The sequence below is a fragment of the Bos grunniens genome, chromosome 14, assembly GCF_055505025.1.
Source record: "Bos grunniens cultivar Pamir isolate PY7600 chromosome 14, Bosgru_T2T1.0, whole genome shotgun sequence".
Taxonomy (NCBI): Eukaryota; Metazoa; Chordata; class Mammalia; order Artiodactyla; family Bovidae; genus Bos; species Bos grunniens.
Window position 1 is genome coordinate 22,079,995 of NC_141178.1, and position 18,581 is coordinate 22,098,575.

General features: G+C 42.8%; 1 protein-coding gene across 1 annotated transcript in view; it reads right to left on the reverse strand.

Moving 5' to 3' along the window:
* Positions 1-16,969: 16,969 nt before the first annotated feature.
* DPYS (dihydropyrimidinase) overlaps positions 16,970-18,581 on the reverse strand; it is a 97,311-nt gene continuing 95,699 nt past the window's right edge. The window contains exon 10 of the mRNA XM_086335338.1: positions 16,970-17,400. The gene's annotated coding sequence lies outside the window, so the exon portion shown is untranslated. The remainder of the gene's footprint in view (positions 17,401-18,581) is intronic.

Consider the following 18,581-nt stretch of genomic DNA (forward strand, 5'->3'; position numbering starts at 1 on the left):
GGGAAGCCCCTCAGAGATCATCAGATCAGATCAGTCGCTCAGTCGTGTCCGACTCTTTGCAACCCCATGAATTGCAGCACGCCAGGCCTCCCTGTCCATCACCAACTCCTGGAGCTCACTCAGACTCACGTCCATCGAGTCAGTGATGCCATCCAGCCTTCTCCTCCTGCCCCCAATCCCTCCCAGCATCAGAGTCTTTTCCAATGAGTCAACTCTTCGCATGAGGTGGCCAAAGTACTGGAGTTTCAGCTTTAGCATCATTCCTTCCAAACAAATCCCAGAGCTGATCTCCTTCAGAATGGACTGGTTGGATCTCCTTGCAGTCCAAGGGACTCTCAAGAGTCTTCTCCAACACCACAGTTCAAAAGCATCAGTTCTTTGGCGCTCAGCCTTCTTCACAGTCCAACTCTCACATCCATACATGACCACAGGAAAAACCATAGCCTTGACTAGATGAACCTTTGTTGGCAAAGTAATGTCTCTGCTTTTGAATATGCTATCTAGGTTGGTCATAACTTTCCTTCCATGGAGTAAGTGTCATTTAATTTCATGGCTGCAGTCACCATCTGCAGTGATTTTGGAGCCCAGAAAAATAAAGTCTGATACTGTTTCCACTGTTTCCCCATCTATTTACCATGAAGTGATGGGACCAGATGCCATGATCTTTGTTTTCTGAATGTTGAGCTTTAAGCCAACTTTTTCACTCTCCTCTTTCACTTTCATCAAGAGGCTTTTGAGTTCCTCTTCACTTTCTGCCATAAGGGTGGTGTCATCTGCATATCTGAGGTGATTGATATTTCTCCCAGCAATCTTGATTCCAGCTTGTGTTTCTTCCAGTCCAGCGTTTCTCATGATGTACTCTGCATATAAGTTAAATAAACAGGGTGACAATATACAGCCTTGACGAACTCCTTTTCCTATTTGGAACCAGTCTGTTGTCCCATGTCCAGTTCTAACTGTTGCTTCCTGACCTGCATACAAATTTCTCAAGAGGCAGATCAGGTGGTCTGGTATTCCCATCTCTTTCAGAATTTTCCACAGTTTATTGTGATCCACACAGTCAAAGGCTTTGGCATAGTCGGAGATCATGGTAGCTATTATTTTCTGAGCCCTTACTAGACACCAGACATTGTTTGGGGTATATAATTTCCAGTAATCCTTACCAAAATCTCAAGTGGGAACTTCTGATGCTGTTGCTGTTTCATAGATGAAAAAGCTAAGGCATAGACAGGCTAAGTAAATTGTATGTTCATGAAGCGATTATTTGATCACAGTTACTTTTTACCATGCTGCATTCTATAGCCTGGTTTTGATCTGTCAATTCCCAGATCAGAGATTTGGATCACAAATCCTGGGGAGTTAACATTCTCCTCCCCAAGCATTGGGAAGATCCCCAGGAGAAGGGAATGGCTACTCGCTCCAGTATTCTTGCCTGGAGAATTCCATAGACAGAGGAGCTTGCCAGGCTACAGTCCATGGGATCTCAAAGAGTCAGACACAACTAAGCGACTTACACACACCAGGCATTTCTTGTTGGTTGTTCAGTCGCTCAGTCATGTCCGACTCTCTGTGACCCCATGGACTGCGGCACACTGGGCTCCCCTGTCCTTTGCTATCTCTCAGAGTGTGCTCAAATTTTTTCATGTCCATTGAGTCAGGGATACCATTTAACCATCTCATCCTCTGCGGCCCTCTTCTTTTGCTTTCAATATTCCCTAGCATCAGGGTCTTTTCCAATGAGTCAGCTCCAGGCATTTGAGCTCCCCTCCAGTCTGATCCTAGCCTATTTCCTCACCTTATTCCTCACCCCTCCTCTTTCCCAAGCCTCCCTTCAGTCAAAAAGCTCTTCCCACCTGGCTTGGGAAGAGTCACCTGCATTCTGCCTTCACACCTTCGAGCTCTTGGACCTCCCCACCTGTAAAGCGCTCTCCAGTCTTTGCTCCTCTTTCACTTCCTCCTATCCTTCAAGTCCCACTACCTCAGGAAGTGAGCACAGTGGGAAGTGCACGGGAGGGAGTTATGAGAATGCAACCCACCCTTCACAACCTCTGTGTGGGAACTAGGAAATGTCATCTAATCTCTCTGGGCTCCAATTTCTTGATCAACTGAATGCTGGACTCCTGAAATTTGCAAACGTATCAACTAATATTCCTTTAAGCAGTAAACCTCCCTTCCTCTAATTCATTCTTTTTTTTAAAAAAAGTTATATTTTTGTATTGTGGCAAGATATACATAACATAAAACTTGCCATTTTAACAGTTTTTAGATGTACAATTCAATGCCAACATTGGATTTTTTAAATTAAAGTATAGTTGATTTATGATATTGTGTTAGTCTCATGTATACAACAAAATGATTCAGGTTTTTTTCAGGTTATATTCCATTATAGGTTATTATAATGGAATATTGAATATAATTCTGTTGTTGGATATAATTCAGATGTTGCATATAATTCTATAATTCTGTGCTACACAGTAGGTCCTTGTTGTTTATCTGTTTTATATCTAGTAGCTTGTATTCCTAATTCAATCTTTAAATTACTGATTCCCAACCCAACAAACACAGAGTTGCCCTGCTTGAAACTGAGGCAGGTGACCTGAAGCCAGCTTTCCTTTCTCTCCACAGTTTCTGCAGTACCAGCAGAATCTGAGGCAGGAGATACCAGACTAACGTTAGTCATTCATGCACAGCCTTCCCCAGTTTTTATCATATTAGCATAATTCATGTTCTATCATGTACTTACATGTGCTTTAAATCAACCCAGCATTTTTTATTAAATAAGTTTATTTTAAAGGGAAACTTTGTAATATCATTGCAAACAGAAAAACAGTATCACCTTCTGTAAATAGAAGGTAATGTACATAAACATCGTATATAATATTTATTGTATGTATATATATATACACTTACAGATATATTAATACACTCAATATGTCTATACATATATGTGTGTGTATACATATATATATACACACACACACTCCATACAGATATACACAGAGACTCATATACATACCTTGAAAGCAAACCAACATTATTACATTAACTTCTAGCCAACATCCACCAACCACAGCCTGCAGCCCACTTTCTCTTTGTGTTAGCAGCTTGGAGCCCCCATACCTAGGGGTTACCCCACTGAGGGGTGAGGGCCTGGGGTATTTATACATCAAGTCCTGCCAGTTGTTGACTGTGGGCTGGTGCTGCTTCTGGGTGGTGTGTATCCCCTGGCACATGTGACTTCCCTCAGTTATGAAAAAAGCTCCCAGGCAAAGAGATGCAGAGACTGGCCGCTGGGGGTCTGCTTGAGCATGAGGAAGTGGTGAGTCCGGGGAGGCAGGAGGAATCCGGTCCCCACAGCATCTCCAGCAGCGCCATCTCCCCTCCAGTACAGTGGAGAAGGGCTGCCTTCCGTGATGGCTCAGGTCTCTGCTGATGTTCAAGGGCCTCCATTGGCATGACGTGGTTCTCATCCATAAAGCACTGAGAACCCTTTGCTTTCGTTCCTGACTCCTTTTCTCTAATAAAATATCTGTTCCTGGTGTGGGGATATTTATACCACAAGATAATAGTTTTTCTGAAAAACCAGCATTCTTCTCCAGGTAATCTACTGAAAAACAGTCGTCACTGTACTTTGGAATGTGAGAAAGTCATGGGACCATTAATTCAGCTTAAGTAAATGAATGATTTCTCCTTGAATGTCTGCCTCATTCAGCCATGAAATCCTAGACAACTCCCAGAAAGCTGTGGCCCAGAACACTTCAATCCCACTCAGAAGACTATTTATAAGGATGCCCCGTGTGCAGTAGTCTTTAACAGTTTTTCTCCCCCTTCTCGAATGTTCTCTAGCGTAGATGGCATTTATGCAATTCAGAGAAAGGTGTCTCAACAGGATTAGTCAGCAGCCAGTCCTTTGACGCAGCTTCTGTGATCTAGTTAAAAATAGGAAAAGAGGATGTTTTGCATAAGTCATCACCATTGTGCAGTATGGGAGAACTGACCATTTTTTTTTGTTTTTTTTTGGTTTCCACATCCTGCTACTTCATCTAAAAATAGATGAAAATTCTGTCCCTGAATCTTTGGACAAGACCTTAGCTTCTGTGACCTAGGTTCTCTGGTCCTCCCTGTCCTGTGGTTCCTTTGTAGGCTTCCCTTCACCCCTGCCATTAACAATCCCAGCTCTGGCCTTGAGCTTGGGCTTGGGCTCAGGGCCCCTGCTTTTCCTCCCCTCCTAGGGCTGGCAGACTCCACGGCGGGCAGGGACCAGGTTGAGAATCTGTAGGGAAGCTGACCAGGTGGAGGGGCACACCAATGTACGCCCACCTCATCCAAACAGAGGGCAGCTCTTCCTTCTTTTGCCAGGTCAGCTGACTTGCCCAGATCTGCTAGACACACAGAGCTTAGGCAAGCTCACTATTATTTTAAAGCCTTTAAAAACTTTTAAATTAATTTTTATTGGAGTACAGTTGCTTTACAATGTTGTGTTCAGTTCTCCTGTTCAGTAAAATGAATCAACTGTACATATACATACATTTGCTCTGTTTAGAATCTCTTTCCCATTTAGGGAATTACCCCTTGTATGGTATATACAGTATGCAGAACCAACACTTTTAAAGATATCTCTTACTGGGTCATAGCTTAGGTGCACATTTAGGATAAACTTTACATTATCCTCTGATGCATTCTACTGCTAAATTCAGATACGAAGAAGTTAGGAGAAATCAGAATTGAAATTTTTTTCTTTTTTTTTTTTATTGAAGCATAGCTGATTTATAATGCTGTGTTAATTTTGGGCATAAAGCAAAATGATTCTCATATATATATATATATATATATTCTTTTCCCATGTCAGTTATTGAAAAATATTGAGTTCCTTGTGCCTAACAGTAGGTCCTTCAGAATTGAATTTTTGATGTACAGCCAGAGGAAAGTTGCTCTATGGAACTTGGAATTGTATCTTAGCCACAATAAATGGTCTGCTACATAGAGGCTCACTGGGAGTTGAGGAAAAGCTCTAGATGAAAGATCCCAGCAATCCACTGAGCTGAGGGACCTTATAAGCGAGAGACACCAAGTGTAGCGATCCATCTGTTATCTTGCAGGAAGGCAAGGAGTGGTGAAAGGCCCCACTGGAGGAACAGGACGAGCTGCTGCACCAAGGACAAGCCCACCCACACTGGCAACATGTGGCAGGTGTGTGGTAGACAGTTCTCCTTGCAGATGTAAAAATCCACCTTGGAAAAGAAAAGATCATGTGATCCTGAACCACCATTAGTGGGTCTCCTCTGAGTGTTTCTTAATATAGGTGACAGCTGAGAAAGAGACTGAGGTCGAGACTCGTGCTACGAGGGGACTGAGATGGATTCTAAGAACAGATTGGCTAGATCCATCTTCATTAAAGTGATGAAAGCAGGTCGGGAGCCTTAAGACACAAATGGGCCAGTCTAATAAAAAGGACACAATAAAATGAAATTAAATGTGCACTGTGAGTGGATAAGAATCCGCCTGCCAGTGCAGAGGACATGGGTTCAATCCCTGGTCCAGGAAGATTGCACATGCTGGGGTGGGTGTGGGGAGGGAACTAAGCCCCTGAGCCTCAGCTCTTGAAGCTCACACACCTAGCACCCATGCTCCACAATGAGAGGAGCCGATGCAACGAGAAGCTGGAGCCCGCAACGAGAAGCTGGAGACCCGCAACGAGAAGCTGGAGCCCGCAACGAGAAGCTGGAGACCCGCAACGAGAAGCTGGAGACCCGCAACGAGAAGCTGGAGCCCGCAACGAGAAGCTGGAGCCCGCAACAAGAAGCTGGAGCACCGCAACTGGAGAAGGCCTGCACACAGCAACAAAGACCCAGCATGGCCAAAAACAGGTAGAAGAAGTGGTCTTACATTAAAAATATATATACATAAATTTTTTAAAAAATGGACCTTCTCAGGTACAAAAGGGAAAAACATTACGTGCACTGTGACTTTTGTACCTCCTTTTTCTTGGAATGGTGTTCAGATTTTCATCAGTGCCAAGGCTGAGGTCGCTGCGGTCTGCCCATGGCAATGACCAGCAGGAGGAAGAGTCTGCCGATGTAGGTGAGAGTTTGAGAGCCATATGTTACTTCAGGAACCAAATGCTTTTCCTGGAGACTCTTTCCAGGGCTTTACAATACACATGGAGAAAAAAGTTTTGAAAGGAATCAATGAACATGGCTGGCTGACAAGGGAACTTGTTTCTTGGCAAAGAAGTTGTTGAGAAAATTTTTATTTCTAGTGGGAAAAAAGAAATCATGCCATAATGTGTTTAAATGCAATTTTTAAAGTTAATTTTCTGAGAAGACAATGTTCTGTTAATGTAAGACATTCTATATCCGGACAGGATGTAAACACACTGGGAACTGCCAGGGTTAGACATCTGAAAAGGATACGGCAATGCTTGGTAATGAGAGGCAGGGCGAGCGTGGCATCATGAAGGAGCAAGTTGCCATGGAGACAAGCCACTGAGTGGAACGTGGCCATCTCGAGCGCACACACCATGTGAAGGGAAGGGAAGGAGACATGCTAGATGGTCAGGAGTTCTCAGGAGGGATCACAGGGTGGTTCCACATGAACTATGTAGCACTAGAAGGAGGGCCAGATGCTGCCCGAAGCCACCAGAGAGGGGAATAAAATTCATGGTTTGTTGGGTGTTTTGAACTTGACTTTACTCATTTGTCTTTCATTCATTGGTTCATTCCAACAGACATTGATCAAGTCTGAAGGCCAGGCACTATGCGGGGCGGGTGAGGCTACAGGGAGGAAGCAGTGGTTCCAGGTCACAAGGAGACTGAGGTCTCTGGATGAGCAAGACCTAACCACTGTCCTCATGTCCTGTTCCTGGGAATCCAGCCTCTCTGTGCCTGGCAGCTCTGGTCCTAACCCAGGGTGTCTGCCAAGCTTCCTTCCAGATCCAGTAGCATCCTTGTCACGCAGCCTAGGATTCCAGCTCCTTCTGAACTGATCTTCTTGGCTTCCAACTCCATCCTTACGTCAGATCTTTGTACTTCCTGGCAGCCTTTTGGGCTCAGATATCCACGAGCTTGTCCTAACCTCTTCCCTCCCATGGCCTCCTGTTGAGCTTTCTCAGAACTTGCCTGCAGTGTCCCCCTCATTTCACTGTCCTGATTCTCCCAGCTCAGTGCATCTTCTCCATGAGTTCTTGAATGCCGTCCTAGCCTCCACTTGCCATGCCTCTTTTGGGATCTGGCTTTTGCATGTGGCACTCAATAGGGACGGTACAATGACTCATAGTAAATGCTCACATTATAAGCTCTTCCCTAACCCCAATTGCTCTGCATATCAGTGAACTATACCTCCAGCTTCCTCCAGTGGGACCCAGCAACACCTCCTCCTTCTCTGTGCCCTGTTAAACTTGTTCAGTTCTCAGTTATTTTCTCCTTTTCTTAGCACCCTCCCCTCAAAAGTGCCCTTCTGTTATGACAGTGATCTCAACAGTTTATTTTTAAGTCTCCTATGGCCTTTACAATCTCTCTCATTCTGAGTCTTTTTTTTTTTTTTTTTTTACTACAAACCAACTTTCAGAATTGGTTTGTAGTTCAGATGGTTAAGAATATGCCTGTAATGCAGGATACTGGGTTCAATCCCTGGTTGGGAAGATCCTCTGGAGAAGGAAAAGGCAACCAACTCCAGTATTCTTGCCTAGAGAACCCCTATGGACAGAGGAGCCTGGCCAGATACAAGTCCATGGGGTCAGAAAGAATCGGACATGACTGAGGGACTAACACTTTCACTTTTCAACTTCTAGAATAGCTGACTTTTTGGTCCTGAAATTGAGTTTATAATCATATTATCCTCATTACATTCATACTGTTTAATTGTCCACAAGTTTCACTCAGCTCAACACAATAAAGTAAGCAGGGCAGATATTGCCATTTCCATTTATGGATCAAGAAATTGAGATTGAAAGAGACTTGCCCCAGACCGCACACTGTGATGAAAGCTGTCCTTTCACCCCAAATCCTGGGCTCCTTGTCCATGTCAGGTGCCCTCTGGTGCATGAGGCACAACTTTTGGGGCTCTGAATCTTTGCCTTCACCACCCCTACCCCCCCACAAATTATTCTAAGAATCTTTCCTTCTTAGTGTTAAACCATTGTCCTCCAACGAATTTCAATAAAGAGAAATATCTTCAATTTTTCCTCTTTAATTAGATCCGTGACATAAAGGTAGATTCTAGGATTCAGAAACCTTCATTTTTCTTTTGTTGCCTATAAGAAGGTGGAGGGGGAGGAGAAAAGGGAGGAGGAGAAGAAAAAAATAAAAAAACATAGCAAGAAAATTCCTTTTTTTTGACAACTCCCTCAAAATCCCAGCACTACTGGCATAGTATCCACTCCTAAGAATCTTAGTAACTTTTTGACTCCTTTCCCCATAACAGTTTCATTATAAGCTCCCTGAGGGCTGTGTCTACATCTTCTTAATGCACTGTAAACCTCTCTCCCTCTCAGCAGACCTACACCCAGTAAATATTGATTGGAGGGGGTGCAGCGTGTTCTTTTAGAAAAGAGAAAGCAAGCGGTCTTGTTACTAAAATTCCCCAGACGAGAGAATGCTTTATGGCAAGTTGACGGCAAGCTGGCCATAAGGTGTAAAGCAACTCAGAGAATTGTAAACCACTTAAGAAAAGAACACAGGCCCTGAGAGAAGGGGGAGTGGAGAATAAATAATTCCCAAATGTCTGTCTGCAAAGCTGTGAGTGGAGCTTGGACAGCTCCCAGGGTGCTGATGGGAGGAAATGCCCCTGGAGGGGGTGGAGTGGGCACTCACTCAGCCCTGTGGGGGCTGTACCTGGTCAAGATGGAGACTTGACCATCAGAGTCTCACTAGGTGAGAATGGGATGGGCATAAACACGAGGTATGGGGGAGTTCCAATGGTGGTCTAGACACCTAACAGTGATGCTGAAAACTCTTCATCTGTGAACCTGTTCCTAAATCAAATCTTAGAAAGTAATAGCGTTATTGTTGGCCAGGCAGAGGGGAACACAACGGTCTCATGCCTCAAAAACTGTGTGTCCCGACCCAGGAGGATGTGGTGCGGAGTTTTATAGCAATGGTTCAAGGGTGGAGTTGCTAATAAGGATCAGGGTGTGTGCAGGGCCCACACTCCTTTAATCTGGCTCGGGTGGTCTCCTCCCTTGTTTCTGCATCCCCCCCTTCCCTGATGAGCAACAGTTCCAATCTGCCCTTTGCAACTCAAGAAACGTCATGGGGGCTGGAATCTATTCCCTATAAACAAGAAACAGGGAGCACAGAAAGGCTTCTACGCCCAGGAGCCCTAGAGGGTCCTGCATGGTTTCAATAGGGGCTTAAAAAATATTACATTAATGGTCAGTTGAGCATGTTTATAGAAATCATTAAAGAAAATGCCGAAGGTTCTGTGTTCTTGTGGAGATTACATCCTATTCTAAGATGAAGAGCAATGCTTGAAAAAGCCCTGTTAATGCTTCCTAACTCCAACAGCTTGTTATGGACACCTCCTTTGGCTCATAGAGCCACAATGGCCTGTCCCCAGTGAACCTCCATGGCGGATGGCCCTGGATGAGCTGACCTCTGATCTTGCCATACTGTTCTTTTTCCTAGAACATACTTCTTTTTCTCCTCTGCCAAGTGTGACTGTCTTCATCAACAGGATTTAAAACCCTTGTCTTTCAGCAAATCTTTCCAAACTCAGACATTTTCCTTTAAATTGTCTCAGCCACAGTACTTTAATTTTTGTTCACCAAGCCCATTGTGAAGGTCTGCCTTGAGTAAAACATTGTATTGGTGTTGTTTGGGGCACGAGCTGTTAAGAAACCGTCCCTGCCCTTGAGGAACTTACAATTACAACGCAGTTGCAAATACTTTGAACAGTAAATATAACATAGCTATTTTATCATGCTAGATTATTGTATAGGCTAAATTAAAAAGTGGGCAAATGTATTTCACAACTGGTCATTTTTAATTTTATAAACTTCCCTGATATCCTATGGATAGCTCCTGAGATAAATGCCTTCCTGACCCCTGAACACAAATAATGGTTTGCTATACTGTTCATCTTCATTTGTGAATTATTTCTCTTTTCTTCCTCCATCACCATCATCTTCTTTGTCTTCTTTTCCTGAGACGAATTCATTGAGCACTTCTTTGTGTTACTCACTGTACATTTGAGGGACAGTGGCAGCCAAAACTGAGGGACTTGGGGGGACTTCCCTGGCGGTCCAGTAGCTAGGCCTCTGAGTTCCCAATGCAGGGGGCCCAGCTTGGATCCCTGGTCAGTGAACTAGACCCACAGAGGCTACACCTGAAGTTCCCACAGGCTGCAACTAAGACCAAATAATAAATATTAAACAACAACAAACAAAAAACTGAGGGGTTTGGTTTGTGTTCTATAAGCAGTAGGTGTTTAATGGTAAATGATAGACCCACTGCCTTTTTCTTTCTTTTAACATGTCTATAGATACTGTCCAAAAAGAAGGAGAGGGAGAAAGTGGGCTTGATACAAAGAAATCTAATTAATCTAATCAACAGCAGGTAAATGAGAAACAAGGCAAATAAAAGAGTAAAAACAGGTGGGGCGAGGGGCAAAGAGCACAGAAGTCACCTTCCATATCATCTCAATTAGTCCCTTCAAAAGCGCCCCAAGTGAGGAAGTATTATTAACTCTTCCCTCTTTACCAATGGGGAAACAGACTCAGGAAGGTCAAGTATCTAGATCGTCTGGTTCAAACCCAGCTCTGTGACTTTAAAGCCTGTGACAGGCCCACAATCCCTCCCCCACAGGATGCTGCCTCCCCTACGGTGGACAGGCAGAGGGGAAGAGAAAACGCTGAGAAGCCGGTCCCAGGTGGAGCCGCAGATGCCGGCCCTGGGATCTGCTGGACCTGCAGGCGTCGCTTGAGAGCCAGGCCCTGCTCATCCTCCATGTGTCCTCTTGTAGCTCTGCTGATTTCTCAGCTGGTCCAGGCCTCAGGGCCCGCATGCCCGCTGACCTCAGAGTTCTCTCCAGGCCCACGCTATTCCCTCACCCTGTACCCATTCACTCCGCCCTTCCAGTCTTGGCTTCCATGCTCCTCCAGCTGTCAGAGGATCTGGCACTCCTGAGCCTGGTGAGCTTCCCCACAGAAAGGGAACAGTCGAGACTCTGGCAGTCTCTGGGCAGTGAGCTGTTTATTAATTCATCATGTTCCTATCAGCAGTAGTCCTAGCTAGCCTGTGCTGACCACACAGTATGGGCTTTGTGATCCTCACAGCATCCATGTGCATTAGGAAGATGCTATTATTTCCATCTTATAAATGAAGGAACTGATGCTTAGTAAGATCAATTAAACTGCATGATGAAAAGGAACTCAACCTCATTAGCACTCAAGAAAATGCAAATTAAATCTCCAATAAGATAAATTTGACAGGATAAGATAACTTTCTTGATTGGCAAAGCTGGTAAGTTGGACAATATCTAATGTTGGTGAGAATCTGGAGGAACAGAAACCCTTAGCCTGTTATGGAGGGCATAAGTTTCCACACTGAAGAAGAATTTGCCAGTATCTAACCAACAGTCTGGCTCAAGGCATTCACCTTAGAGAAATGTCCAGTGAACACAAGGAAATCGGTACAAAAATGCTTAGAGCCGTGTTGTTTGTGGTAGCAAGATAATGGAAACAGCCTAAATGTCTATCAGTAGGAGTGTGGGTAAGTAGACTGTGGGGTGCAGTTATACTAGGAAATACTGGATAGCAATAAAATGGATAATAGCTAGCGCTAGACCTATCAGAACAAATAACTTCCAAATACGTGAACCAAACAATACATACTAAAAAAAAAAAAAAAGCCTAGAAAAGACCTATATATCCTATATAATGTTTTTTTAAAATTTTTGGCTGAGCAACATGTGTGATCTTATTCCCCAATCAGGAATTGAACTCATACCCCCTCCATTGGCAGCACAGAGCCTTCACCACTGGACCACCAGGGAAGTCCCTATAATGCTTTTATGAAATTTAACTACATACAAAACACTGCTTAGAGATACATACATATATAGCAAAGATACAAAAGTTGTACATGGGACTAAAATACCAGATTCAGGATATTGGTTACCTTCAGGGAGGAAGGGGAAATGAATAGAGAGGTACACAGGCTCTTCAGCTGTAAACTTTTATTTTTTAAACAGATAATAGGTAAATAAATGTGATTATGTCAAATTTTTTTTGCTTTTGTATGTTTTGATAAATTCATATTGTATTTTAATTTTAAAAACCGCTTAAGTCCTCAAACTAGGAAACAGAAGTTTAGATCCCATACTTTTGCATCCCAGTATATCATGCTGTTTATCAGAGGAAGTAGTGAATATTGAAAAAAAAAAAAAGCTACTAATTCCGTCTAGTCTTTGGACAAGACTTGAGAATGTAACTGTTTAGTGAGTAAGGGACCCTTATTTTGTGTACCAGAAGCAATCCTGAAAAACATGGCATTATGTTTTTCCATCACCTTATGTCATTATTTAGAACTATGTTTCTATAAACATTATCATGACAAAACCTAATGAGAGCAACAAAGGGATCCTGACATTCATTTCAAATTATTTTGTTGTTGCAGATCCTATGGTTATTTCATTCTCCCAAAGAAATCCATCAAATACTAGTAATGAATCAGTATTCTTCATTTAAAGCCCTCCCTGGTCCCTCAGGTGGTAAAGAACCTGCCTGCCATTGCAGGAGATGCAAAAGACTTGGGTTCGATCCCTAGGTCGGGAAGATCCCCTGGAGGAGGAAACAAAACCCACTCCATTATTCTTGCCTGGAAATCGCATGGACAGAGGAGCTTGGAGGGCTACAGTCCATGGGGTTGCCAAGAGTCAGACATAACAGCGACTAAATCAATCACCACCACCACACTAAAATACTCCATAAAATTTATCCTTATTTTGTTGAAAGTTCACACTAACTTCATCAGTATCAATCTAGGAACTTAGCAGGAACTCCTTCATGTCCTCCAATAATGATCCATCAGATGCCCAACAGTTAACACTCTAGTAGATGCTGGGGAAGTAACAGTGGACCAGATGGTCCTTCCCTGAACAAGTTTTCAGTTTCCTGGAGGAGGCTGACAAGTAAAACAGGTAGCTATGGCACTATGGTACCGGAGAAGGAAATGGCAACCCACTCCAGTATTCTTGCCTAGAGAATCCCATGGATGGAGGAGCCTGGGGGGCTACAGTCCACGGGGTCACAAAGAGTCGGACACGACTGAGTGACTTCACTCACTCACTCACTCATGGTACTATGGGATCAGGTACATGGTGGCCCTGATATGGAGGGTCAGAAACTGGACCTAACCCTACCACGTTGGGTCTGGGGAAACCTCTGAGTGAGGGTGATATTTAACCTGAATTCTAAAGGATGAGTGAAAATTGGCTTCTAGATGAGAAAGTAACAATATTTTCTTTTCAGAGAATTTGGTTATCATATTATCCAGTTTTTTATTGTCAACCAACATGGAGAAGAAAAGTGGTAAGATATTTTAAGGTATCTTTCACCCAAGGAAAAAAAACCCTGTGATTCTTCTGTAGATGTATTGTTGCTGTTGTTCAGTCACTAAGTAGTGTCTGACTATTTGCAGCCCCATGGATTGCAGCACACCAGGCTCCTCTGTCTTCCACCATCTCCCAAAGTTTGCTCAAATTCATGTCCAGTGAGTCAGTGATGCTATCTAACCACCTCATCCTCTGCCACCCCCTTCTTCTTTTGCCTTCAATCTTTCCCAGCATCAGGATTTTTTCCAATGAGTAGATTCTTCGCACCAAGTGGCCAAAGTATTGGAGCCTCAGCTTCAGCATCAGTCCTTCCAATGAATGTTCAGGGTAGATTTCCTTTAGGATAGACTAGTTTGATCTCCCTGCAGTCCAGGGGACTCTCAAGAGTCTTCTCCAGCACCCCAAATCAAAAGTATCCATTCTTACTGGTTTGGCCAAAAAGTTCATTCAGCTTTAGCTGTACGGTTTTACTAACAACCTGAACAAACTTTTTGGCCAACCCAATAGTTCATCATCCTTTTTGTTCTGCAGTCAAGATAAATGACAGTTTGAGTAAACTGGATCACAGCCTGCTGTGGTGAAGGGGCTTGTATAACTCAATGAGGCTATGAGCCATGCCAAGCAGGGCCACCCAAGACTGAACAGGTCATAGGGAAGAGTTCTGACAAACCGTGGGCCACTGGAGAAGGAAACAGCAACACACTCTAGTATTCTTGCCTGGAGAACCCCATGGACAGTATGAAAGGCAAAAAGATACGATGCTGGAAGATGAGCCCCCGGGTTGGAAGGTGTCCAATATGCTACTGTGGGAGAGCAGAGAATGATTACTAATTTCAAGATAGGCTTCAGCAGTAAGTGAGCCAAGAATTTGCAAATGTCTGAGCTAGGTTTTGAAAAGGCAAAGGAACCAGAGATCAATTGCTAATGTTTGTTGGATCATGGAGAAAGAAAGGGAATTTCAGAAAAACATCTACTTCTGCTTCACTGATTATGCTAAAGCCTTTGACTCTATGGATCACAAAAAACTGTGGAAAACTCTTCAAGAGCTGGGAGTACCAGACCACCTTACCTGTCTCCTGAGAAACCTGTACTCAGATCAAAAAGAAGCAGAACCTTACATGGAATAACTGCTTGGTTCAAAATTGGGAAAGGAGTCCATCAAGGCTGTACATTTAATTTACATGCAGAGTACATCATACAAAATGTGAGCCTGGATGAATCCCAAGGTGAAATCAAGATACCTCAAGAAACCTCAGATATGCAGATGATACCACTTTAATGACAGAAAGTGAAGAGAAACTAAAGAGCCTCTTGAGGGTGAAAGAGAAGAGTGAAAAAGCTGGCTTAAAACCCAACATTCAAAACACTAAGATCATGGCATGAAGTCCCATCGCTCTATGGCAAATAGAAGGGGGAAAAGTAGAAGCAGCCACAGATTTTATTTACTTGCACTCCAAAATCTCTTTGGTGGATGGTGACTGCAGCCATGAAATTAAAAGATTCTTGCTCCTTGGAAGAAAAGCTATGACAAGCCTAGACAACATATTAAAAAGCAGAAGCACTACTTTGCCGACAAAGATCCATATTATCAAAAACACTACTGTGTTTTTCCAGTAGTCATGTACAGATGTGATAGTTGGACCATAAAGAAGGCTGAGCGCTGAAGAATTGATACTTTCGGATTGTGGTGCCGGAGAAGACTCTTGAGAGTCTCTTGGACTGCAAGATCAAACCAGTCAATCTTAAAGGAAATCAATCCTGAATATTCATTGGAAGGACTAATGCTGAAGCTGAAGCTCCAGCACTTTTGCCACCTGATGCAAAGAGCTGACTCATTTGAAAAGAAGGCTGTATATTGTCACCCAGCTTATTTAACTTATATGCAGAGTACATCATGAGAAATGCTGGGCTGGAAGAAGCACAAGCTGGAATCAAGATTGCCGGGAGAAATATCAATAACCTCAGATATGCAGATGACACCACCCTTATGGCAGAAAGTGAAGAAGAACTCAAAAGCCTCTTGATGAAGGTGAAAGAGGAGAGTGAAAAAGTTGGCTTAAAACTCAACATTCAGAAAACGAAGATCATGGCATCTGGTCCCATCACTTCACGGGAAATAGATGGGGAAACAGTGTCAGACTTTATATTTTGGGGCTCCAAAATCACTGCAGATGGTGACTGCAGCCATGAAATGACACTTACTCCTTGGAAGGAAAGTTATGACCAACCTAGATAGCATATTCAAAAGCAGAGACATTACTTTGCCAACAAAGGTCCGTCTAGTCAAGGCTATGGTTTTTCCAGTGGTCATGTATGGATGTGAGAGTTGGACTGTGAAGAAGGCTGAGCACCGAAGAATTGATGCTTTTGAACTGTGGTGTTGGAGAAGACTCTTGAGAGTCCCTTGGACTGCAAGGAGATCCAACCAGTCCATTCTGAAGGAGATCAGCCCTGGGATTTCTTTGGAGGGAATGATGCTAAAGCTGAAACTCCAGTACTTTGGCCACCTGATGTGAAGAGTTGACTCATTGGAAAAGACTCTGATGCTGGGAGGGATTGGGGGCAGGAGGAGAAGGGGACGACAGAGGATGAGTTGGCTGGATGGCATCACTGACTCAATGGACGTGAGTCTGAGTGAGCTCCAGGAGTTGGTGATGGACAGGGAGGCCTGGCATGCTGCGATTCATGGGGTCGCAAAGAGTCGGACACGACTGAGCAACTGAACTGAACTGATGCTGGGGAAGATTGAAGGCAAAAGGACAAGGGGCGGCAGAGGTTGAGATGGTTCTCTGGGTTAGATAGCATCACCGACTCAATGGACACGCATTTGAGCAAACTCTGGGAGATAGAGAAGGACAGAGGAGCCTGGTATGCTGCAGTCCATGGGGTTGCAAAGAATTGCACATGACTTAGCAACTGAACAACAGCACAAAACTGGATTTCTACCACCCTTTCTCAAAAGTGTGAATACATCCCACATCTAAGTGAGTAAGTTGGGGCAGATTTGCCTGCCTTGAGAACATAAGTGCCTGGATTTTACGACATGTTTTTAAAATCCCTCTTGGCCTATTTACCCAGGGGAAGAAATATAAGCTCAGCTTCTCTGCATACATGAAGGATCACAGCATAGACCAGGAAGCATGGGGAGGGAAGGTTTCATTGTAGCATCTTTCAGCCACACCGATTCCATTTAATGCCCTCAAATCCTGTGTTCCTTGGTGTGATTGGATAATTTGCATTGGAGGTATTCTAAGGTTGAGTATTCTATTTGATTACATGGGGTTTGCTGAGAAATCTGATTTCCAAGAGTTTGGAAGCAGATGTCTCTCAAAAAATTATGCTTTTGAATCAAAACCAACCTCCCAGACTCCCAATCCCATTAGTTAGGAGAAGATACACATGACTGGATAACAGGATATAAAATGAAATCTAAATGTTTATTAATTATACTAAAGATCTAAATGCTTGTGAATTACAATAGAATGTAAAATCACAGAGTTAGCGATTTTAAAATAAATGTAGTCATTATAAAACTTTAAATGGGAAAGTGATTTTTAAAAATTCAAAGTAAGAAATCTGGTACAAGCAAAGATGACATTTTAAAGTATCGTCAATGAATTTTCACACTGACTTTTTATCTCACAATAATATTCATTTATATCTTCAATCTTACACAGCAACAAAGTCACAGTAAGAAAGACAGCAATTGCTTCTGAAAGGAAATCAAAGAAGCCTAGAGAGATTATTTTTTCAAAAGGATCTTAGGGAGTTGAAATAAGGCTTGCTTCTCCACGGGTTGACAGCATTTAACTGGGATGGGAACAGCAGCATCCTTTTCTCTGATTTTACCTTTGAACAGAATAAAAGGAAATGAGTGTAACATTCTCCCTCACAAAGAGATGCAGAACCGAGGCCTAACCCCCAAGAAATGTTATAATCAAAGTAAACACCAATCTTGCTCCTACAAATGCTGGTAATAGCATGTTACGCCATTCAACAGAATGTCTTCCTCTTGCTAATCTTCCTCTGAACTTTTAACACAATTTTCTTGGATTGGAAGAATAATTCCAATCATCAGGAAATGACAACAAAGCTGGAACTGTTGGCTTCACAGCATTATTAAAGACTTAACAACATTCAAATGAAAGAGAACACGGCTGGGAGTACACAGCACCCCATCACAGTCTCAGGGTTTATGTCAGGAAGCACAGGTTAGCATAATGTGCAAACCAGCAATGCCTAACTGGATTTGTATGTAAAATGAATCCTTTGACAGACAGTGTCCCTAATTAACACAAACACCTCTCCCTGTCCGTCATGTCAACCTCTTCTGTAATCTTTTGCTGATGTGACATGTTGCAAATCTGAATATATATTACACAATAAAAAGAAAAAAAAACATGGAGGCTAGTGAAGTTGCAAAACAAAACATGTAGATTTCATGAAGTCAATAGAAATGATGTTAGAGAAATGTTTAAATCACAGCAAAGCCCAACCAAATAGGTACCTGGCAGAGCGGGACCAGAAAACAACTGAAAAAATAATAATAATTAAAAAAAAAAAACAAGAAAAAGAAAATTGACAAAGATGATGATCATAGGTGCTTGAAGAGGACAGATTTGAATGCAAAAAGAGAAAACTGATGAAGCACTCAAATTTTTTTTTTTTAATGACCATATCTGTAATATTATTCTAAAACTAAGTGTGAAATAAAGCTTATCATATACTATCAAATAATTTTCCTGAAAAATTATACCTAAAGCAACATTCGATTCATTTTTCACTCATTCTAGCTTCTAGAAATGGTTGCCTTTACAATACGAAGATTCATTACTTCCAGATAAAGTCCTAATCAGTTTATACATTTTGACTATAAACTTGCACTCTTGGTATTAAGTAGTAGCAACCTTCCTCAACAGCAGGGCCCTCTGTGTTACCAGCCTCTTGCTTATATCTGGTTTTGCAAGCCTCTGTGCAATGTTCCCTAACATCTCAGAGAATAAATCTCCAGCTAGCTCAAGGCCTTCTTC